General features: G+C 41.7%; 1 protein-coding gene across 1 annotated transcript in view; it reads right to left on the bottom strand.

The window, feature by feature from the left end:
- Positions 1 to 12,481, bottom strand: part of flrt2 (fibronectin leucine rich transmembrane protein 2) — a 56,883-nt gene extending 44,402 nt beyond the window's left edge. Inside the window, exon 1 of the mRNA XM_028606066.1 lies at positions 11,886 to 12,481. The gene's annotated coding sequence lies outside the window, so the exon portion shown is untranslated. The remainder of the gene's footprint in view (positions 1 to 11,885) is intronic.
- Between the last annotated feature and the right edge of the window lie 12,091 nt (positions 12,482 to 24,572).

Genomic DNA, 24,572 nt, shown 5'->3' with positions numbered 1-24,572 from the left:
GACCGATTGTTAACATGAAAACTAGTCTAAACGTAACATCCATATGTATTTTGCTGCGGACAGACTGACAAAACACGTGACACAACTCCGACATACACTATGATGAAATTGAAAGGCTTCCAGCGTTTGAGTGGGGATATATCTGTCCCTTGTAAAACAAAACTGTAAATACACATAAACGAAATTTACAAGCCAGTTGCATATCTGGAGTTGAATCAAACTTGTAAACACTGAGGAGGAGGAGGAGGAGGAGGAAGGGGAGAAGGAGGGAGAAGCAGAAGAAGAAGAAAAGATAAGCATGCCTTGAATTATCTAGGCCAGTCAAACGGAGGTGTGTTTAGGGACGGACGGTGCGGCTCTCGCTCCAGGCCACTGTGTGTGAGAAGGTCATGTGAAAGTGGAATGTGGCTGTGCAGGACGTTTGCCAGAGGCTGTAATACGTCAAGAAAGCTTATTTTCTTAAAACAAAACTGTATGCCACCTGGGGGAGATTATCCCTCCCTGTTTCAATACACTCCAGGTTCTTTTGTGAATAATAGGGTTTGGAAAACGTGAGAAAATCTAGCCAAGAGGTAGATATCTCTTATTTTGATGGTGCATTGTTTTCGACAAATTCCAACAGACATAATGAGAGACCGGGCTTTTGCGCGCTGCCGTACCGGACAAACAATTACCCAGCAATTACCGAGAAGCTTTTTAGATAGAGGGGAATGGATCACTCAGCAGGCAGCTGACAGCGTGAGCTAACTCAGCAAGCGACATACTAAATAGGAAAATAATGGTGTAAAGTGCCAGAGGAGAAGATCATCCGTGCGACACAGAGACGTGCAATAAAGAAGAAGGAGACGGCAGCACATAGGTGGGAAAAAAAAATCTGTATTTATGTAGACAGGCGAAGGGAAAATTCACAAACAAAGAGACACATCCAAAGAGAAGAAGTGAACATGCACACACACAGACTCTCCTGTGTGAGTGCTGTCACTGTCAAAGCCTGGCCGCCAACTAGGGCTGGGTATCGTTCAAAAACTGACTTTGATACCGGTTCCTTAACAATATTTATTTTTCGATACCAATTTTATAAAACAAAAAGAAATTACAACAATACAACATTTTGACACAAATCTTTTAATTTATTTTTCAGCTCCTGCTACATGAGCCGTAGCACTCTGTGCGTAACGTTGAGCTTTTCCTGCCTGCCTCTACGACATGTAACGATAGATATATCAACACCGTCTCACGGCAATTCGTGACAATGGTCACGTTCTTTTTAATCTATTGATACGTGTTCACGGGGACGTTTTTGTAGTTTTTTTCGCGGTGGCCAGCACGAAATGGTCTATACAAAGATTAACGGGGGAAAGCAAACGCAACGCGCCAGGACACGGCCGCGGGGAACGCGCGACAGTAACGGGGCGGTTAACGGGGAAACATAACGCCACAAGCGGGACGGCCTCCGGGGAGAAAGTCCTGAATTGTTTGACCCATCCACCACCCCAACCAACCTCCTTACGCGGATTTTCGGCATTTCATACTACTCCCTGCCGTAGTCGTGCTGTGACCACGACATATGCTTCCCATGTAAATACATTAGTTTACATTTTCATGCTGGCCACCACGAAAAAACCCCCGACAAAAACATCCCTGTGAACACGTATCAGTAGATTACATAACGTGACCATTTCACGAACTTCCATGAGACTGGGTTGGCTATATAGGTATATATACATACACAAATACCCTGGTTACCAGTGTTGCGGAGTAACTGGTTACACGTAACGGCGTTACGTAATTTAATTACAAAATAAAAAGGTAACTATTATCCGTTACAGTTACTGGGGGAAAAAAAATGTGTAATCAAATTACAGTCACCTTTGAAAATGTTCATGATTACATTGGGGGTGACAGCTGAATACTTTCAGAATGTCTTCTTTCGCCATTTCCAGCCACAGCCGTTCCGTAAAGTTTGATACTATTCTGATGCTTTCGATCGGTTCCCATCATACGGTTAAAGTGCCTCTCAAGCTGTCTTTAGAAATTTAGAAAAGTTATCAAAAAGTAATTAAATGTAATAAGTTACATTCATTTGATAACATAATTGAAATAGTTACACTACTTTTACATTTTAAATAGGGTAACTGTAATCGGTAACCTATTACATTTCCAAAGTAACCTGCACTGCCGGTTACTAAAGGAGTTATCTGGGTCTGTTAACCAGGGTTTACATTGCGTTTGACAATACAAAAAAAAAATTGGGTTTTTAAACTGCGTGTACACGCACTGAGACTCTTGTGTGAGTGCTGTCGAAGTCTGGCCAACAACAGAGCCTGTCCTTGCATAAGCATGTTTTTTATTGAGAATGAATCATGTATCAGCTCGTATTAAAGCAGTACATATGAACAGAATTATTACATTTGTTCCCATATGAAAGCACTCTTTCATTTCATGAGATCAGGCTGTGAGAAAATGTAATAAAGGGGAACTTTAAGGTGAGCAATAACAGGAAGTCCAGGGAGTTGCATAATGGCTATGTGCTGTTTAGTTTGGAAGGTGAGCTGGTGTTTCGTGTTGACTAGTCCTTTTGATCCAACCCGCATCGCACATCGTCACAAGTTTAGGAATCGCAACAACAAAACCAAAGGATGATGTCACAGTGTCTGGTGAGAGACACAGAGAGAAGAGAGTCAAGAAAGGCGTTGAAGACGGATACATACGGGAGATAGAAAAGAGAAGGAGAGGAATAGAGAACATGGTTATGTTCAGACTGGCAGCCTGAATCGGATTTCTGGCATATCCAGATTGGAATCAGATTGCTTTTATAAAGTAATACTGTAGGTGGAAATCTGACTCAAATCAAATTTGAAACGACTTAGCCGAGCCACTCAAATCAGATTTCAGAGTGTCCTTTACGTCACTCGCAAAGCATAACGCGGAACATATGATGGTGACATCACCTGTGGCTGCCGCACAGCCGTGGAATAAGTAGACTCCCTGTAGATCTTAGATGTAAAAGTGCCAGTACAGCAATGCAAAACGCCCCCATTACACATTTAAAAATCCTACTTACAGTATTAAAAGTACAAAGGTTAATCAGCCAAATCTACTTGAAGGGATATTTTGGATGTTTTTTGAAGTGGGATTGTATGAGGTACTTATCCATAATCGGTGTATTACCTACAGCAGATGGCGGTTGGCACGCCCCCTCTTTGGAGAAGAAGGCAGGAGTACCGGCACAGAAGCTACTAGCAATGGACAATTAGTTAGTTAGTTATGTTTTATTTCTGTGTCATGCCAAACATTTTGGCCCATCCCACTTGGGATTAGAAGACACCACAAATTGACTTATTTAACAAACATCTTCCTGTCGCATATACAAATCATTCGGAGAAATACATGAATACAAATATATACATATACACACATACATATATGTATATACACATACACCACACACAAACAACAAATTGTCATCTACAATTCATCTCGATAAAGAGCTTTTTTCCTCTTTTCCCAAGCTTTATCTAGATAATTAGCTAATCTATATGTTTCATATTTGAACAGCCATCTCAGTCTTTGAGCATCATCCATATTTAAACAAAAAATCACGCTGTTCACAATAAAAAGGACAATAGTAAACAAAATGGAACTCATTTTCCATATCATTCAAACAACACATGGGACAGGTTCCTCTTCTACATTAACATATCGTCCTGTTTCAAGAGTCAAACAGCACACACACAGCTGTGTAGCAGCAAAACTTATTTTAGCCACCTTAAAAAAGGCCCACGTAAAAAAACTAAATCGGTTACAATAGGAGTTTAACTTTATGCTATATTTAGAATATTTTCATAACTTTAACATGTCTTCACACAGCCTTTGCTCTCTTCAAAGCCACCAGACTCCTTTGACAAAAACAGTAATTTTACCTGCCTCAATTGGCTAGTTAGTTTGTCTTATTTCTCCGACTGCTGCGTTTTAAAGGGCTAGTTCAAAACCACTAAAGTTGCACAATTACACAAACTAGCCAATCGAGGCAGAGTAGACGTGTAACCTGGTGAAACGAATATGCTACGATATGATATGAATGTATGGCAGGAAATAGAAAACATTCAAGTCAGTGCAAAGTACCTACAGTACAGAGTAAAGAGTAAAGTAGTTACTTTCCACCACTGCTGCCACGTACAATATTAACCTTCCTCGTCTCCGATGCTGCCTGCACGTCACTATTAAAGGTGCCGTAGGTAGGATTGGGAAGATCCAGGTCTTAGCCAGAAAAATTTGAACATCAACAACTTCTCAGTTTCTCCCCCCTTTCTGTTAAAACCCAAAACGTTCTCCTAAGCCCCTCCCCCCCACAAGGGAGAATGAATGCGTGGGCATGAGCAGTGATTGACACGCAGTTATACACCCCGCCCCTGGCCCTGATTGGTGCATCTGATTTTTGCAAATCGCATTACAGGCTGTAGGTGGTGCCAGAGGAGATGGATTTCTTTTATTATTACCTGCTTCATGTAGTTCTCCTGGAACACAGGGTCAGTTTCAGCAAATATGACAGAAAGTTAGTTTTATAAGTCTTACCTACTGCACCTTTAAGTTTATTCTAAGTTTTTCTTCATCTAATCGGCAGCTTGCTGTTTTGGCGTCATTCTAGAAAAATTCTCCATGAGCTACAGTACGCGCATAGAGGTATAGTGCCCAGGGGCACCACATTGTCTTAATACGGGCCTGGTCGTTACCCCAAAAAAACTAATCTTGATGGGTTTACGATGCCTGAACACAAACTGCAACCTCACTTGTAAACGACCATCCTTAAGATCAGACCTAAGAGACAAATTGAGTTTTTATGAGGTGTGAACTATAAAACATAAGATAAGGGGGAAAGATGTAGAGGTGAGGGTTGGTTGGGTCCAAATACAGCACGAAGCCTCCTTAAAGTTGAGTATGGTTGGAGCAGAACATCAAAGAGCGGCGCTCTGTGTTGTGTGCTGTACGCCCGCTGGCAGCCGCTCTGGCTGGCATTCACCATTGCTTTTTTGGCTGCTTTCAGAAGGTTCCAAAGCAAACAAGAAGGATCCTACTTGCAGGCTGTAAAAACGTGTGTGTCAGCCCACTCCATCGTACACAGTGCTGTACTTCACAAAATGGCAGGAAGGGTGTACCTTTTCTTATCAAGCTGATGCAACAACGTAAAGTGATTTCAAATCATGATTATGCATTTTTACATTCAACATTTGAACTGTACTGATATGTGGCTACTGTTTGGTGTATACTTTTCCAAAAAAAAAAAAATATATAATCATGTTCTTTAAAATATTTGTGGATGTGGCACGGTATAGCCTATGCCGATTGATACTAGACATGTTTCCCCTTTTTTGAGCCCACAGCGTTGGTTACCATTAGCGATTTAAGACATCGGCCCCTATATAACACTGTTCTGTTCGGCCTTCTCCATCGAAAAATTACGTTCCCATACGACAAAACTAGGGTGCCAGTTCACCTCCTGGGCACTGCCAAGGTGCTCTTGAGCAAGGCACCGAACCCCCGAACTGCTCTCCATTAATGCATGTATAGGTACTGAGCATGTGTGTGTAATTCAGGCCTGTGTGTAATGTGTATAATAACAACAAAAGAGTAAAAACATTGTAATTTCCCTTGCAGGATTATTAAAAGTTGCAGAATCTAGTGAGAAAGTGGGAACATTGAGAGTGTTGCAGAGAGCGCTCAAATTACAAATGGAACTAATTGATGGCTAACAAAATCACCCCCTAACTGGTTGAATGCCTGTATCCATTCCACAATATGAAAAAGTAATTAGTGCCCACCCACATAGATATTGTACCAATGAAATGACTGTTTCCACACCGTCAGTCCTAAGCAGTCTGATTTCTTGGCAGGTGAGCCAGATTTAAATGGCTATTTAGAATGTTTATGGGGCTTCTTTGTCACTTTTGTATAACATTGGGGAGAGATAACAAGGCTGTGATTTCCCTTGTATACTGCTCTGTAAAAAAAAAAACAATCCAGTTGCTGCTCAATGTCCAGTGATTCATTAAAAAATAAATAAATAAATAAAATAAAAAACTAGCTGGTCAACATTTGTCACCACTGACCCGCAAGTATTGTGCTTAAGTACAAATGTTGAGGTACTTGTACTTTACCGGAGCCTGTTCTTTTCTTGGCACTTTTTTTTTACTTCTACTCCGCTACATTTCAGAGGGAAATATTGCACTTTTTACTCCACTACATTCATCTGACAGCTTTTAGTTACTAGTTACTTTACAAATTAAGATTTTTTTTTGCACACAAAAACACATGTAGTTTATAAAACACAATGTTTTTATTATAAATTAAACAACCCAACAATATACAGGCCTACAGTTTGGATCATTTCCAGTTTCTACAATGGGATTCTTCTGCATGGAGTACTTTAACTTTTATTAATTTAAGCACATGAGCACACTGGCAGCGCCCAGGAGGTGAACTTGCACCTCTCCAGCTACCAGTGAATGTACTTGATAAAAAAAAAATGAAAATGCCTGCAAGCTGAAGTATACGGCAAAAGTAAGACATCTTTAGCTATGGTCCTCCTGTAGAGGTTAAGGACGCACTCTGAGGTTTACCTTTGTGAGGGTAGTCTGTCTCTCTGAATGACAGCTCCCATATAAACAGAGCCTGATGTGGAGAGTGGGAGATTATGAGTGTTTGATGAAAACAGCCATTGCTGAGATTTATCATGGGTGGCGTTGAGCCGCTCCATTCCACCTCCAGACACGTGTCAGATACTTATAGCGCGGTCACTGTGGCAGCTCCATGCTTTTCACATTGCTCTTCATGTTATTCTTATCACATGTCTAAGCCACTGACTATAATCTGATAATGATTGGACTCCAAATGTCCAGGTATTAGCCTCAGGAAAATATACACTCGCAACATTCCTTCTGAACTATCAAATGTTTATTTTAAAGCAGGCAGTTCAAATCCAAGCCCCATTGGCAGAATGGAGGTTGACGTGCAGACGTATATATATATATAGGGTCTTTTTTTTTTTATACACACTTAACTCCAATTAACCTTTATTCTCCTATTTTCCTGTAATCACATTATCTTCTGGTATTTGACTCTTATTTTTCTTTCATCCAAGAGAGGCCGTGTCCTCCTGCTACATGCCCAGAGAACGGTGAGGCAGTGCAGGAACAAGCTTCTCCTTGTGCTGGATCTGCCAGTTGGCCAGAGAACTAGTCTACGGTCTACTCTCTCTCTCTCTCTCTCTCTCTCTCCCCCTCCTCACCCCTCAGATCTTTCTCAATGTGCTCCTCACGCTCTCTTTTCAGCCCTCTCCTTCTGCTCCCTGGCTGCATATCTGAGCTCTGCCCTCGGGCCATGTCCAGCGTCACACAACGTCTGATTCAAGCCCCTCAGCAGCCAACAGCATTGGTTCCCAAAGTGGGAACCACTATGTTCCCTAGCCCTATGTTCCCTTATTTCTATTAAATTTCCCCTGCATCAAAATTAGGCCCTATGTTCCGTCAAGGATTTCCCCCCAAATGAGGCCCTGTGTTCCCTCAGCCCTATGTTCCCTAATTTCTATACAATTTCCCCCCGCATCGAAATTACGGCCCTATCCCACCAGGATTCCAACCAAATTAGGCCCTATGTTCCCTCAAAGAGTCCCCCCCCCACACACACACACACACACCCCAAATTAGGCCCTGTGTTCCCTCAGCCCTATGTTCCCTAATTTCTATACAATTTCAAGATCGAAATTACGGCCCTATCCCACCAGGATTCCAACCAAATTAGGCCCTATGTTCCCTCAAAGAGTCCCCCCCACACACACACACACACACCCCAAATTAGGCCCTGTGTTCCCTAAGCCCTATGTTCCCTCATTTCTATTGCATTTCCTAACACAACACAATTTAATTTTCTATAAAATTTTCCCTCATCAAATTTAGGCCCTTTGTTCCCTCAGCTCACATATCCCCCCACCCCCGTTAGGGTTATAGGGCTAAGGGTACGCATGGCTGAGGGAACATTCACGATATTTCCATCCATAACTAACACAACCAGGGGTTTTCTCCTACTATTATAAGGCTTAGGCGCAACTACCTTAAAGACTTTTCTCAGATCTAATGATCGTGATTGGTCCCCAGTGGACTTCTTTAGCAAGTTTTTTTTTTTTTTTTTTTGGGGGGGGGCGTGGTCTAATTTGTGTCAGTTAATGGGATCCTTGGCATGAAAAAGTTTTGGACAGCACTGCTCTATAGTACTATAGGATCGGGCTTGTTGGAGGATCGAGTCAATATTCTGCCAGGACGCTGATCAATTCCAGTAGACTGTAAAGTGTGCATAAATAAGAGCAGTTTAATAATTAAAAGACAGTTATTCCACAGAAATGTAATTCCCCACCCCCCCATCATATTCCACTTTATAACTTATTTCGAATACATTCAGACATAGGGAGTCATTATCAATGTCAAAATAAGGATTTTACTTCTCGCTATTAAATGTCTTAAAATGGACAGCTTGAAACAAAGGCTGTTCAATCTGTGCCTCTTTCTCCTCCCCCCGCACCGTACAAAAACAAAAGTTCCAGCTGTCAAATGTGTTCGTTCATGTACTTCTATATAAAAACTGTTTCTGACTACCAGCTTGTCCCCTAAAGCAATTATAGGTGAAAAGAGCTCCGCACTTGAATCCCTACGCTCCAAAAAGCTGCATGTTGAGCTGTCACGTTCACTGACACATTAGTGGCATATTTTGAGAATTGATGACATGAATGATGATGCATGAAATTTCCAGTTGTTTTGAACGATTTGGAAATGTCACCTCAGTTTAGCTCTTTACACTTCTACTCCGCTACATTTAAGAAAGAAATGCATTTATTTGAAAGCTATACCTCCTAGTTTCTTAACAGGTTGAAATTGTGTGCAAAATGTGAGACGATGTTAGAAATTATGCAACCAACAATTCTTTCCCTGTCGATTAATCCGACAATCATTTTCTTGATTAATCAATTACTCGTTTGGTCTGTTAACATCTGTGAAAAATGACAAGAACATATACTTAAAGATATTCACTTTACAATTACATCACACAAAACAATTAATTCTCCAATTAAAATCGATCTTTGATTAAGTGGCAGATATCGATTGACAAAAATCCTTGAAAACTTACAGCGTAAGTTCTCTGAGAATCTCTGTTATATGCAAGAAAAATTGGTATTGTAACTGAAATGTCCCTAACCTAATTGATATCGTATTGGAAATGTCATTGAATCAGGACCTTGTGAAACCATTGGCAATACCCAGCCCTATACTGATAATACATATGTGCATTCTCTTAAGTAACACTTTGAATACAGACATTTTACTTATAGTTGAGTATATTTGAAAAATTTCAAAATCTGAATTATTATAATTTTTTTTTAAATGCAACTTTCCCAGAAAATCCATGGATTCCATACAATGCTCTTCGCACGTACAGTACAATTCATGATCACTACTTTTATTGTTTGTAAGTTTTAGCCTTTCTTTTTTTTCATAATATTTTATTGGATACAGCGTTCAAACAATATTTACAACATAGTACAATATAAGTCTCCATTTTGTGTATTCAGAATGAACAATTCTTCAAAACCTTTTCGGGTTTACTTTTAGCCTTTCAAAATAATTGATATGGTTTCAAAACTGTATTCTGACTAAACTTTGACTCTTTGAAGTCTCTTGATTATCCATCAACACACATTTCCTCTAATGTTAGTCTAATTATTTCATAATGTCTGCTTTTTTTTTAATCAAAAAATTAGATATCATTTCCTAAAAAAGGAAGATTATTGTCCAGAAATTCCAAAAAATAAGTGTTAACCTAAGTGGTGATAAGTTGGTGTTACTGGTGTATGGTGGTTGGGTAACAAAAGTATTGAAAACGTAGAAAAAAAGAGCGTCAAAAAGTGTCAAAGAAAGGGATATAAATGTCAGAAAAAGTGTCAAAAAGGTGCACATTCGACGGGATGACAACACAAGGGTTAAGTAAGCAAAGGATGTGATCTGATTGGGACTGATGCTGATGATCGTCAGTAAATCTACGGTCACAGTAACCGGTAAACTACCTGCTGCAATAGCCTGACTGTACTGGACACACCACACCAACCAATCAGATGTGACGCATTAAAGTCGTATGTTGCCATAGAGCTTGCGTGAAAATGAGTTAGCTGGTTAATACATGTAATACAGTAAAAATACAGTTGAAAGTAATGGATATCATATATGGTTTAAATGGCTGGCTAAATTAGGATAAACATTTGAAAGAATTTGCCTAAAAGTCATGGATAAAATGTTGAAATAATTGCTTGAAATTGATAGATAAATGGTTGGAATAATTTGCCAAAACTAGTGGACAAACTTTGAAATCAAATGAAATGAATGCATTCGGATCCTGATGGTTGGACTTGATGACGGTTATGCCGGGCAAAAAAAAAAGGTTGGGAACCACCGGTGTATCCTTTCATCGCACTATAGTTCTAACCCTCAACTTCCTTTGCTATTGGACGGCTGTACAAGTCACTTTTCAGTGAACATTTTGGAATAGAAATCAAATGTAAAATTGTCTTTTTGTGTGTGTGCAAGTAACGTGTTAAAACAGCAGCTTGAAAGCCCCAGAAAATACTGAATAATTCTGAAATGATTAAGAAAATGAAATGTCAGAGGTTATGTGTTGATGCTGCCGAGTATATGCGCTGGTATTCTCTGGAAGTTGTAAATGTTTTTACTCATTAATCATGTAGTCGTGGTCTGGGATCAGGCGTGCTCGGCAGTGTGTTAAGTTAAAACCAGTGAATAAAAACAGCTTTGTAAATTGAGTGCATTCAGGGCAGTGTTCACTGGTATTTTTTTTTTTTTTTTTTTTTTATTTTTTCTTAAAGCTTTTGATCATAGAGATGTCATTATTTTTCCCAAGAAGCATGGTGTGTTTACCTGTGCGAAAGCAATAGAGCACTTCATACCCATTTAAATAATGAGTCCACCGCAAAAGGATGTTCGAGATAAGTGTTACTGTTTGACCCCGGACATTTTTAAAGTTATCGCTGGAAACGTTCACAATTATTTTAAATAGCTTCTCCGCTGGAAAAGACAGAGCAGGTGGCAGATTTCGGAATGTAAACTGGCCCTTACGCTGTCGTGAATTTTTAAAACGGCCCCTGAGAGGGGGGGATGTAAATGCGCTCTTATTATTCCTTTTGTATAATAAGGTGTACTCAACCTTTTATTGAGTGTCTCCAGCAGGCCACCCATTACGATCCTCCCCCTGTTTAAAACTTTGCTTCAGAGGGGATTTGTCACCCCAGAGGTCGACAAGACGAGTGTACAGGGGTCAGAGAGAGAGAGAGAGAGAGAGAGAGAGAGAGAGAGAGAGAGAGAGAACGGCGAACAACAGGCAGTGAACTAGAAAGAAACATGGCGTTCCATGAATAATGCATGGGCGAAATGCTCAAATCTAATGACGCTCTTAAAACTTTTAAAAGACGATCTCTCTTTTCAGCTGGAGATGCTCTTGTTTTTAAACCCCCAAATGACTGCAGTCGTCGTCTCTCAGCTTGAGAGAGACACTGATTGGTTTAATTATGTTTGCTGTGATTAAACATCTTAATTGTACTCACCACAATGTTGAGACGTGAATCATAATGATGTCGAGATGTGACATTTGGGGCTACAGAAAAGATTTCTTTTCTTTGGAACAGTTCTTTTCTTTTCCTACACTTTTTTTTTAACACACAGACATAGCCACACAATCCCCAAACTATGCACACACGCACACACACACACGCACACACACGCACACACACACACACACACACACTGGTAGACAATTTAAAGAGGGACACTCACTGTCTTTGGACGCTTGGTGGTCATGTCAGGGTCAGAGAGGAACAGAGACTCAGACAGAGTGGAGAGCGCGACCTCTCGGCATTACCGCGCACATCCCAGCCGGCTCCCGGAACACGACGACGAGTCCGACGGGGGCTTGTTAACTTGAAAGCGCGGATGGAGGGGCGGCGGGCGGCGAGGCTCGCTAGAGTGTGTCAAGAGGGAACTGCAGGCACCAGTCAGTCAGGCCGCTGAGAGGCGGCACGAGGAGGAGAAACGAGACAGACAAAAGCAAGGAGAATTCAGAGACAAGACGCCAGCAGTTCTCTTATTCCTCTTCCTCTTCCTCCTCGCTTTCTCCGGTGAAACTTAACCCCCGAGGAGCGCCGGCGAGCAGACACAGTAGAACCAGTTCCAGACCTGTACTGCACTGACGGCTGCCTCTCTCTCTCTCTCTCTCTCTCTCTCTCTCTCTCTCTTCTCCCCTCTCTGTTTTTTGGTATCATTTAACTCCTGATTCCACGGCCCGGTGATGAGCTCAGCGCGGGGCTCCGGTTTCAGCGCCTTTGCTGGAATGCGAGAGGCAGCGGCGCAGAGAGGCAGAGGTGCCGGGCAGGTCAAAGGCTACTGGGGTAGTGTGGAGGAACAGAGAGGAGAGGAGTTGTCTGTCATCTGGGGGGGGGGTTTCCAGTGGAGGGATATCTGAGGGGCCTGGAGTGGCGAGAACAAAACAGGAGTTACAGGGGTCACGGGTTACGGATGTTGCAGGGCCAGGCCACGTTTGACAGCTCTGGAGGCTGAGGACTTCAGGGCATAAAGTACATTTACACGCTCAAAGAGACACACACGCGCGCGCGCACACACACACACACACACACACACACACACACACACACACACACACACACACCTCTCTCCTAAGTGCCTGATTTATTGCTCACTTAGAGGGCGGGCGTTGTCCTCAGGGAGAAAGCTTCTTTTTTTTTTCATGTTTAGCAGACCTGGGTCAGAGATATGAATTATACAATTAAAATACATGCCCAGCTAAAGAGGGTGACCACAATCACAGGCATATCATAATATTTGCATAGCACACATTTCGCACACAGTGTTACAAGGTGCTTTACAATCGTAATAAAACTGCAGTGAAATGGAATTCATTAGATAAAATGCAAATGATTGAAAAAAGAAAATAAAAAGGTCTTTTTACTAAAAGCAAGAATTGGTCACAGACATCAAGAACAGTAAAGGTACCGACATGGAAGAGAGATTTTGTTGGTAGTTCTGAAAAGGCAGACCTAAAAGGGGAAGGGGTTTCAGTTTGAAGGAAGTAGCTAACAACGCTCGGACAATTCAACAAAATAGTAACAAAATAGACAATTAACACCATAAGCCCATCATAGACGTCTCTCCCCAGCACAAAGCTTCTTAGGAGCCCTCCAGAAAGCTCAGGTACTTTCCCCATTTTCTAGTATAGACATCTAATCTGGGAAACCGTCTCTGTGACATCGTTTTAAATGCCGCCACCGGGAGTGTGCCTATGTTCCCACAGCCCCATGTTCCCACATTTCTACGAATTCTTTTTTCACAGAAAATTAGGCCCTATGTTTCCACATTTCCTTTTTCATAAATGTGTATCAGATTTTATCCCCCTAACCCTAAAAAATAGGATATGATAGAACTTAAATTGAAGGGAAATGTAGGAACACAAGACCTAATTTTGAAAATGTCCTAGAAATGTGGGAACATAGGGCCTATTTTTAAGAAAAGTCTTAGAAATGTGGGAACATAGTGCAATGGGAACATAGGGCCTAATATTAAGAAAAATCTTAGAAATGTGGGACCATAGGGCAATGGGAACATAGGGCCTAATTTTAAGGAAACTCTTAGAAATGTGGGACCATAGGGCAATGGGAACATAGGGCTGTGGGAACATAGGGCTGAACACCCGCCACCCTAGCCATATCACAAGCCCAGTCCTGGACTGATGGCACCCCTTCATTCTTCCATCCTCTAACAATAATCTGTCTGGCTATCATTAAACTAGTCTGGCTTCTTATATTGACCCAACTCCCAGAACAAATTGAGCTGAGTGGAACCTGGGTCCCTGCGATCTGACATACGTCGTCTGATCTGGACCTCATCACAGAACCAGTGGACAATTGGCCGTCCTCTTGTCTTACATTTCCAACAATTTGGTGTGTCTTTCAGACCATTCTAAACCATATGGAGGGAGCCCAATAGAAGCGTTGCATAAATGAGGCGCACCCTCTCATCGCGTGACATAGTTTTAATATTCCTGCAGATTCTGTCCCACTCTTCATCATCCAGTGTAATACTCAGATCCCGTTCCCATGTCTTTTTAAAGGGCTGTCCAAGCTCTGTCCCCCAGGTTCTGCATAAGCATAGAATAATACCCAGAAGCCTCATGACCTTTTCCATATTTCAACAACACTTTATCTAAGGATTCCGGTGCCTTCGGGGCTGAAGAACTGGATCAAAAAAATCCCCACTAACAGATGGCGAAGTTGCCTGTGTCACGTTTGTAAAATCTTGACACTGCCTCTGAATTACCCAGCTAGCTGCTTCTGTTAACACTGGCTCTTCAGTTTGACACTGAATAATGTGCACGCAAGAGCTGTAGCTTGATATGGACACAACTGTTACTAAGGATGCCACAAGGATGAAACTTTTTCCACTGGTTAATAAACTCACAGCCACTGGATATTTCCAAGAAAAGATATTCGTCGATCGCACTCAATACGTAGAGCGCCTTCTTTGATCTCTGGCCGCCACGGTCAAGCTGTCGCCGCAATGCTGTCACATCCGTAACGCGGAGCTGAACGCAGCCACTCTAGACCAACTTGCAGACCAATGGTGCCTCCATTTTCTGCCACCTTCAAAGTTTTCAGATTCCCTCATTAAGGTTATCACAGATCCTAGGTTAAAATCCCAAATGTTGCCAAATAGGCACTTTTACTTTTCGCTTTGACACCAAAACACCAAATCCTCCATGTCTCACACATAGAAATCTGACGTCTGCTACACTGTGCTGCAACATGCTGCTGCTGCTGTACGCACTTTCAGTTTATAATTGTAGCGTCCGTGGTCCGACTAAGTATTGATAACCCCCAGAGTATTTTAGAAGTTGGACTTTTTTAAGATGATGAGAGTTAGCCTTGTGAGACCGTCCTGATCTGGCGAGCTCCAGTTTTCCACTCGCAGATCAGTCTGGCATCTTGAGGCAGAGAAAATTTGGAGCCGTTAGCCAAACGACCGAGCCAATCAGCGTTGGTTTTGAGGTGGGTTAGGTGGTGATAGACCGATGGTTTATCCAATCAGCTAACCAGTATTATCAGCCAGCGGTAGCCCTAATTCTGTTAGCCGCTCGCTAATGCTTTTTTTCTCTTGGATCCTTCTTTTGGAATATGGTCCGGGAACCTGAAATGGTGACTTTTATTCCTAAATTCTCGTTACACAAACGGCAAATCTCCTTTACCGACATGTTGCTTGCATGCTGAGCTAACGAGCTATGCTTTGCCTGCAGCAGCAGGGGCGGGCTTGTGGTTGTATTTTCATACGCTTCGTGGATCTGATTGGTTGATTTGGCCCGTCTATCACTAACATAGGTGATAGACAGATGGTTCATCCAATCAAATAACCAGTATTCCGCCCCTTCCCAAAAGTTCTCCAACGGAAAGTTCCCAGATGGATATGCCGAGCAAATGCGAAGCAATCCATCTGGCGGAGTCAGATGAGAGTGGGCGCTGATACGTGAACTAAATGGGTTTATTTCTATAAAAAAAAAGAAAGAAGAAGAATGTAATCTGTGTACGTCTGACCACTGTGTAACACCAACCACCAACTCTTAACCTGTCACCTGTTTTTTTTTGTCCTCCATAAAGTGATGCAAAACTATTGCAATTACACTCTCAGCTAATTATATGGTGTTTGTGCCAGAGAACAAACAGAGAACAAAGTGATGCCTTTAAACTGACTTTCCCTTTTCGAACCGCAGCGTAACTAGAATAACTGTGGCCGATAGGATCGGCCTGGCATTTATTTGTTTATTTGTTTAGCTGGTTGCCTTCCTGCCGTTTCCTTCTCTCCCTCTCTTGTGCAGCTCCACCTAGTTTTGAACTGCAGCTCCGCCGGCCCGGGGAATGGGAATGTGTGTTCTTTATTAAGGAGAGGAAGTGTGCGAATGAGCACTGCAGGCCCAACATCTCAGGAATCTTGATCCTTTTCCCCCCTTGTGGCGCTTTTCACAAGCGGGGCCAGCTAATCGCTTACACTGATAGCAGCGGTTCTGTATGAGGTCCCGGTTCTTGTAGAAATAGGCTCGGGGGGGTGGTGGAGGCTCTGGACCCCTCCCAGCTTCACTCCCTCCCTCTTCCCCCTGGTTTTGTGTAGCATGCTGGGGAAGTAGGTTTAAGCATACGGTTTGTGCAGATGAGTGCCGGAGCGGGCACACCCTCCGTGCGCCTGTTCCCATGGGAACGGCAGTGATAGCAAACAGCTTGTTTTTGTGTGTTTTTTGGCAATGCTGCCACTGCTGGAACACTGACAGGCACCGGGGAGGTCTGATACGCGAGCAACGTTGCCAGGTAGACTTTATGTGCAAAAGAAGGTTTCTTTGACTTTCTCCTCTGTGTTGTTTCACCCACGCTGAGTTATTTGCCCGTACAACTTCAGTGGAATTCACCAACATCTGTGGGCGATGTTGATCAAATGGGAGCTCATGTTTCGGCGCTCGCTACATGCCACAAGCTGACAGGCTGAACTTGTTCTTGAGGGTTCACAATTCCCAGGCGGATCAAGAGATCTGTTTGAGTCAAATGACTTCAGGTTAGCGTTACACGTCTCCACACGCTCGCCCGACAGACGGTTTTGACCTTTTGCGTGTCTCCGAGGGAATTCCACACTACATAAACAGGAAAATAAGCTTGCTAAAATCTCCCCTTCCCATAAAAATTCCAAATGATAACATCACTCCACGGACAAGCGGACTTCATTAGCATACCTGTAATTGTAAACCTCTCGTTCTTGACTAAAAAAGGGTGAGGGGCAGTGAAGTATTTCAACTTATTTGCGTTGACACTGGATCGGCTCATGGAGTTTGTGAACCAGCGATGTGCGGCAAGCACAAAGGAGGGAAAAATGCATGAAAGCATTGACACGTTCTTTTAAAAAGGAGTCGATCTGAGACTGTGAGGAAATCCAAAATATGCTCCTGCTGCTTTATGAGAAAAAAAAAAGAATTAGAAAAGATTAATGTTGAACAAACAAAATCAATCGCCATCTGTGTCCAGGAACAGAGGTCAGACTTTCCCCGCTGCTTCTCATACATCAAAGAGAACCTAGACTTTATTTTTTTTTATATATATATTTTTATGTTTTCATAAATATAAGACACACACGGAGCAGGGGGAGCTTGAACTGAAATTAAGTTGTACGTTTATTGGGCAAACGACTACCTCACTTTATGGTGTTTGGATTCCTAAATGAAAACATGCAGCAGGAAAACCTACACCGGGGCTTCTTGCTGAGAGAGCAAGCCGCATGGAGAGCAAAGGCCTCTCCCCCTCTCCTCATCTCCTCCTCTCCCTCTCTCCCCCTCTCCTCCTCTCCTGCCGCCCTCTCGCCTGGGACGGCGGGGTAATTACATCATTTGGAGATGGAATGAAAGCACTTTACAAGCGAAAGTAAGTGAAATGCTTTATTGCACGCGGAATTGCCAATTAAAAAGCAACACCTGGAACACAGAGGCTCAGCTATAACAGCCCTCTCCCCCCGTGGCAGGCCTGAAACCAGTCGGTCCCCCTCTGCCCCACAGAGGCCCCTAGAGAATGTTTTTCTTTCCATCATTCCATTTATTTTTCCCTCCCTTTTCACCCAGTCTTTATTTGTGAAAAGTTGCCGACAATGCACCTTCACATTGGCTTACATAGCCCATAAGTCACCGGAGCCTGACGTGCTCTTAAACGTATTAATAAAGGCCATTTCCTAGGTAGAGCATATGGCACGGCAGCAATGTAAACCTGCTCAGGGCACGCTGCTGAAAAAGAAAACAGTAATGATTCTCTCCAGCACCCAGTCTACACTACAGTGGGTGCCCCTCATCCAACACACACACACACATTTAGTAATCCAGACCTGTCCAGTCCCAGATGTGTCCTACGCTCAGACCTGTTTTCCCCCAGAAACAGACCAAACTGAACTAACAAAAAGGTGGAGAGAAGAACGACGTCTTTCATTTTCTTACACCGAACACCAACTGACCGCTATCCATGGTTTACAATGGCCGCTTGTCTTATACTGTAATACCATGTTACAGTCTCTCTGGGTGATTAACTCTAGTTCAGCGCTTCTACGGGACAAAGAGCTCTGAGAGGCTGTGCTAAATGCTTGTGGTGAGCACGATGGTATAATTATTACCATGTTCGCTGTCTTTGTTTAGCGTGTTAGCATGTACACTGTAACAAAGGTTTTTAATTTTTTTTTTGTCAGTTGTTAGGAAAACTTGATATTAGTTGTTATAAAAACTTGGTAATGAGAAGGGGTGTAAGAAAAAAATCAATACACTTGAGTATCGCGATATTTTAATTAGCAATACTATATTGATTTTGAAAAACGCAATATTGATTTTATTTTTTTTTAGTTTACGTGCAAAAATATTCATGTAAGACAGTGGTCCACGTTTATGTTGTGTTTAAACCCCCTACCACTAGATGGCTATGCTGAGACACACCACTAGTGTCCTCGCCTAACAGTGCCTAACAGTGCCCGACCTTTTGCTAGAAGCTAACAATGTAGCTCTGGCAGAACTTTAGCATATATAATATATGATTTTGAATTATGATTTTCTGTGTCCTGAATTGTTTACCTAAAGTAATCTTCTTTGACTTTTATGCACATCATGTCTTTTTTTAAATATTAGCTTTTCTAAAATTATACTTTACGCACAGTATCGAAATATATTGCAATATATTGAATCGTGACCCATGTATCGTGATATGTAGCGTATCGCCAGATTCTCGCCAGTACACACCCCTAGTAATGAGTTGTAAAGACTTAGTATAGTTGTTAGGAAAACTTGATATTAGTTTTTATAAAAACATGGTAATGAGTTGTAAAGACTTAGCATAGTTGTTAGGAACATTTTATATATTCGTTACTTTGGCAGAACAATCCAGATAGAGAAAACTCAAAATAATTCATGCAACTAGTTCAATTGTTATATTAAGTTGATAGAAATGAGCACTTTTTACAACGTATTTGGTCATAAACCAAAATGAAATAGATTAATAAATAATCACAAAATGAAATAATAACAAATTGATGATAATAGATGGAAAGTTAAAGGATCATGAAAGGGATACAATTCATTCTGAAGGAAACATGAATGTCTGTAGCACATTTCATGGCAATCCATTCAGTTCACACAAAAAAAAAAATCCCACAAATGTCAACCTCATGGTTCTGCTGGGAACTATAAATGCGTGTACAAAGACTTTTTGTCAATCCATCTTGCATAGATATTTTTTTTTTGGATAACAAAAAATGGCAACCTGCTGGTGGTGCTAGAAGAAAGGTCATATGATCACCAAAGTCATTATGAATTCATCTTCTGTGGACCATGAATGTCTGCACGAGATGTCGTGGAAATCCATCCATAAGTTGATATTTTCGTCTGGACTCAAGTGGTGGACAGAGCATCCGACCTACATCGCCATGCCAAGAGCCGTGTTGTTAGCAAGGCTATAAATGTACTATATGAACTACAAGTCTGTCAATCAAAGTAAAAATGTTTGGTTACACTTTACTTGAAGGTATCTACATAAGAGTGACATGACACTGTCATGAACGTGTCATAGACATTATAAACAAGTCATAATGTCTTTAATGTCATTCGGTTTTTGTCATGACAAGTTAGAGTTAAGGTTCATGTGTCATGACTGTGTCCATGACAGTGTCATGTGTTCATGACAGTGTCATGTCACTCTTATGTAGATACCTTCAAGTGTTACCAAATGTTTTAATTTTTTTTTCAAATCTCCATTCTCTGTCCCCTGACTTTGTCCTGGTCCTTAGCCTAAACAGTAGCTGACTGACATGTTTGCCACACCCCTGCTGGAGTTCCCACTATGCCCCGACCACAAACTGTCACACCCGCAGAAAAGATTAACATCAGCCCACACTGCCATGACGACACCGGTGACAATGATGCTGACAGGCAATACCATGGCGACAGTAGTCACAGGCACACATTTGCGGTGTCAGTTAGGAGTCCTTATTTACTTTGCTAATGTCTTTACCAGTGGCGCTCACTTATTACTTCTGAGCCTGACTGACATAGTCTTATGGAAAATAAATTGGCAGAACCACACTGGATGCATGGCATATTACTCATGATTCTGGTTTGGTCCCTGAGGAGAGACATGAAAGGAGATGGATACCCGATGATAAGACCTATTGTCATGAATGAGAATGATGGGATGAGTAAAAACCCCTGAACAGGGCGCGTAGCCTCTTTGTAGCTGCAGTCAAAGTCAATGCCTCTTGCATATGCAGGGCTGGCAGCCAAGGATAATGTGCCTCTCATGTCCAAATAATGGCTGCTGTGCTTTGCACATCCTTATAAGATCCTGGCTACACAGTTTACCAACTCCAGTGTTATCACTTGTTAAGCCTGCATTGATTTCAGGGGCGTCACGTTTCCTTTTTCATTAAATACTGCTGGGGAAAGAAGGGAGCTCTTTCATGCGTGGTTTACGTAAGTATTTGTACGGTGACTGGTTATGGGCAATTCCTGGGCTCGGCTTTATAATTGTGGGAAGAGAGGTCTCAGCTGGAATACAAGAACTGAAAGAGGAGCTTATCTTTTGATGAGCCCTGTGAGGACTCTATTGCCTAAAACCTTCTGGATGACAAATAAGCAGCTGGAGCTAGAATCCGAGTACCCTGCAGTCTAGTTTCAAGTCAGTGTTAGCATGCTCACTATACCATATTTTGATCATGCATTAGCAGGTGGGTGAATGAATGGGATTTTGAGGGCTTAGTGAAACCAGGATAACCCATATTAACATAAAGCAATTGAGGTCTGCACAATCCTTAAAGGGTAAGGGTTGCTTTTTTTCAACCTGGGCCTTATTTTACTATGTTTTTGTGCTTACGTGACTAATGGGAACAACATTCTTTGAAATTGGTCCGGTATTAAGCAATGTTAATGAGCAATTGCGCACCTTCAATTTACATCCACAAAAAGTGCTCGTTTTGCCACTGACATGCTCAGATTATTATTCTAAGTGTCTTGCAACATTATGGAAAAGATCCCTACAGATGTCGACCTTTTTGTTAAAGCGTAAGATCTTTCTCATTTAACATAAAAACATCCTCGGAATCGCTATTGCCAAACCCACCAGACTCCATTTAAATAAACAGTAATTCTATCATTGTAAAAACAAAAAAAAACTTCATTCAAAGTTAACAAAAACTAAATAAAACTATCAAAAGCCGTCTTGGTTCGTCTTTCCACTGTTCCAACAATCACAAAATTCCCCCCTTCACATGTGAAAATATGCTGGCTCTATACATGCTTAAAGTATTGTTTTTTTTAAATGGAGTCTTTAGCGATGGCAATTTCAGGGCCGTTTCTGGTTAAACTACATTTTTCTTATTCTTTGACAAAAAAATGTCTATCTGAGCCTGTCAGTGGCAAAAATGGAACTTTTAGTACGTCCACTAAAAATTGACGATGCACATTTGCCCTGTAGGGTTACATTGCAGCCGCTTACAGCGTTCATGTTCAATACTGAACATGATTTTGTTCACAGTAGTCACTTAGACATCAATGCATGGGGAAATGGGGTCCATGTTGAAAATACCAAAATTGCCCTTTAAGAGGGAAACAGTAAACCCAAAGCATAACGTAATGCTAAAGTTAGCAGAGAGTCCAGATCTGAACTCACAGGAAACTTTACACCAAAGGATGGAAACAAAAGGATGCAGTTACTTGTGGTAGCTGAGCAAACGCCTGTCATAATCCCTCTGAAGTCCTCTTTAACTGCAGCTTAATCTTCCATATGCGACCTTCTCTTATCAGAAGAGAAAAAGAAACGGAGGTGACCCGAGCCCGTAATGTTTCGATACATTACCCCTGCGCTCGGAGCATGCCTGGCACTAATGCCCCACCTGTAGCACCGCATCGTGTGCCAGCACGTCTGACTCAGGAGTAATATCCATTTTGACTTGCTGAAATATTCATTGGCACACCTTGGGTGCACCAGAGGAGGTGTATAGTGTGTCAAATAAGGATATGGCTGCAGTGTTCGTGGAAATGCAGGCTATCGCAGTGAATCACTGTAAACCTGAGCCTCCAACATGTTATCAGGCAAAATGAAGAAAACAGAGACTAATTTGTTCAAGCTGCATATTTAGAAAACTACTTTTTTACAGCACTTGTGATTCACGGGTTAATTTGATGGTTCATACAGATACACACACATAGGTACTGGATTCACTATGAGGCTTCTGCTACTTGTTAAGAGAGATGGTGAGCAGCCCTTAGCTCCAACTGGGTTCTACTGCACTCATTATTTTCCCTTATCCCCAGCATGGATCTTCTTTTCTTTTTAATTCAAACTAGCTAAGGAGCTAAGGATCGCATGCATGTGTCTGTGTGGATGCATTTATATATGTTCGCATGTGGAGGTTTGTGAACACGTTCACGTTGACATTATGTATGCACATACGTAGAACTGTACTGTATGCTGTACTCCCTCCCTGTTATGTGTTGCATGTTTAAAATGCAACAAATTGAAATAAAAACAATTACTTTAAAAAAAGAAAAAGAGAAGAAACTATCTATATCCCTAGATCTAACCATTCACTTTGGTGTGTATCATGACCAAAAATAAAAGATGGCCAAAAGTACAAAAGTAAGAGACGTTATTTAACAAAGAATAGGTAACAGATTAAAGGTCCAGTGTGTAACGTGTTTAGTTGTTCATTATTAAAATCGGTGTTGCCCGGTCACAAACGTGTCCTTTTTCATGAATATTTACCACCACCATCAATTCCAAGTATTCCTTTTGGCTTGAAATTTTACATTTGCATTCGCTTAAACTGGGGTTAGACGCTCCATATTCATGCGCCATCTTGAAATACGGTAGCCAGTAAGGGACATACAGGACATACTGCTCCGCCTTTCGCGTTTTCGCTGTTGCATGATAAACTCACAGGTGCTGCTAATGCTGCTAATGGGTATTGTAGCTTTCCGGGCCCCGGCAAGTTTGAAGAAGGAAACATATGTATTCAGACCACACGTATTCAAAATCAAAATTTCAGTAACAGGATATTGAAAAGAGCAAGAGACCGGCTTTTTGAAGCTTGAAGGCTACCGTAGCTGTAATACGTATTTTGAACTGAGTGGTGCAAGAGAGTTGATTGCGGTATATGATCTCAACGCTAGATGGAAGAAATTCCTACACATTGGACCTTTAAAGGACAATTCCGGTCGATTTCAACACGTAGCTATGTTGTTTGTTGTCACGCAGTGCTGTCAGTAGCGAGAAAAACAAAAATAATTGGTGTTGGCTACACCGAGTTATGCTACTGCTAGCTTTCGCACCCAGGCGGCTGAAACGGTGCAATGTCATTACAAGTGCCTTCCCATGTGAACTGATTCCTTCCGAGTGAACACAGTGAATATGGCTGCAGTAGATGTGAAAGAAATGCATGAAAATGGTGCTAATTCATACCTCTGTTTAGTTTCGGTGTTCCGGTGGTGAGATGGCAAGACGAGTGCTTAGGGACCATCTACAAACTACAACACCGAAAAGAGATACTGTACAACAAAAATATTTATGAATTTAATGACTAAATAAGGTAGTGTCTACAAACTTACCGCAATTATAACTTGTCTCCTGCTAATACTACAGCACTTACTTTTAAAAAATAAGCATATTCCTATTTTTGAAAATATTTTTGTTTCTCTTGTCGGTGTTGTAGTTCGTACAAATTGCTGCGAAACGTAAAGCACTGTAATCCGTACGTATTCCATGTTTTTGTTTTATGCTGTCTCAGAACGCTTATTTTTGTCATAATAGCCTGTAAAACCAGCTACAATAGGTTGACCACACAGGATACACCTCCTACTGACCCTGAGCCAGTTGTAAAACCCTATAGTCATATTTTAAGATTCTATGAAAACTAGCAAGCGCGAAGTTATGGCTGAAAGTAATGGACACATGGTTAAAATAATCAGGTAAAAGCATAGACTGTGAAAATAGCAGATGTAGTAGCAGTAACGTCTCCCATTGGTTTGTTGACTAGCGTTTTGAAACCTTGAATTTAGCCGTCACCATCTTGGTTTTTGAAACCGGATGTGACGATTTTTGGACGGGAGGGCTGAGCTGGGGATGCTAACGCAGCCAAGCCAGTGTTGTTTATGGTTGCAATGGCACTACGCTAAGCTAAACGCTAAAGAGAAAAGTTGTTATTTCAAACCTTTCTAAAGCGAGTCATCCGGCGGAGTTTTACCGGCGTGTAAACACAGATCTCTGCAAACAGCCGCCATTTATCTGCCAGTACGACATTTCAGAAAATTGGCAAACTTTCCCGCAAGTTACCAGCTAGCTAGCTTCGGTTGGCAATGCGCTACACAACGCTAAACAAGACATTTCTAGGCGACCAAAATGTTAATAA

This window comes from Perca flavescens, chromosome 18, assembly GCF_004354835.1.
Source record: "Perca flavescens isolate YP-PL-M2 chromosome 18, PFLA_1.0, whole genome shotgun sequence".
Classification (NCBI taxonomy): Eukaryota; Metazoa; Chordata; class Actinopteri; order Perciformes; family Percidae; genus Perca; species Perca flavescens.
The sequence above is the reverse complement of the archived record's forward strand: the minus strand, read 5'-3'. Positions and strand labels throughout refer to the sequence as shown.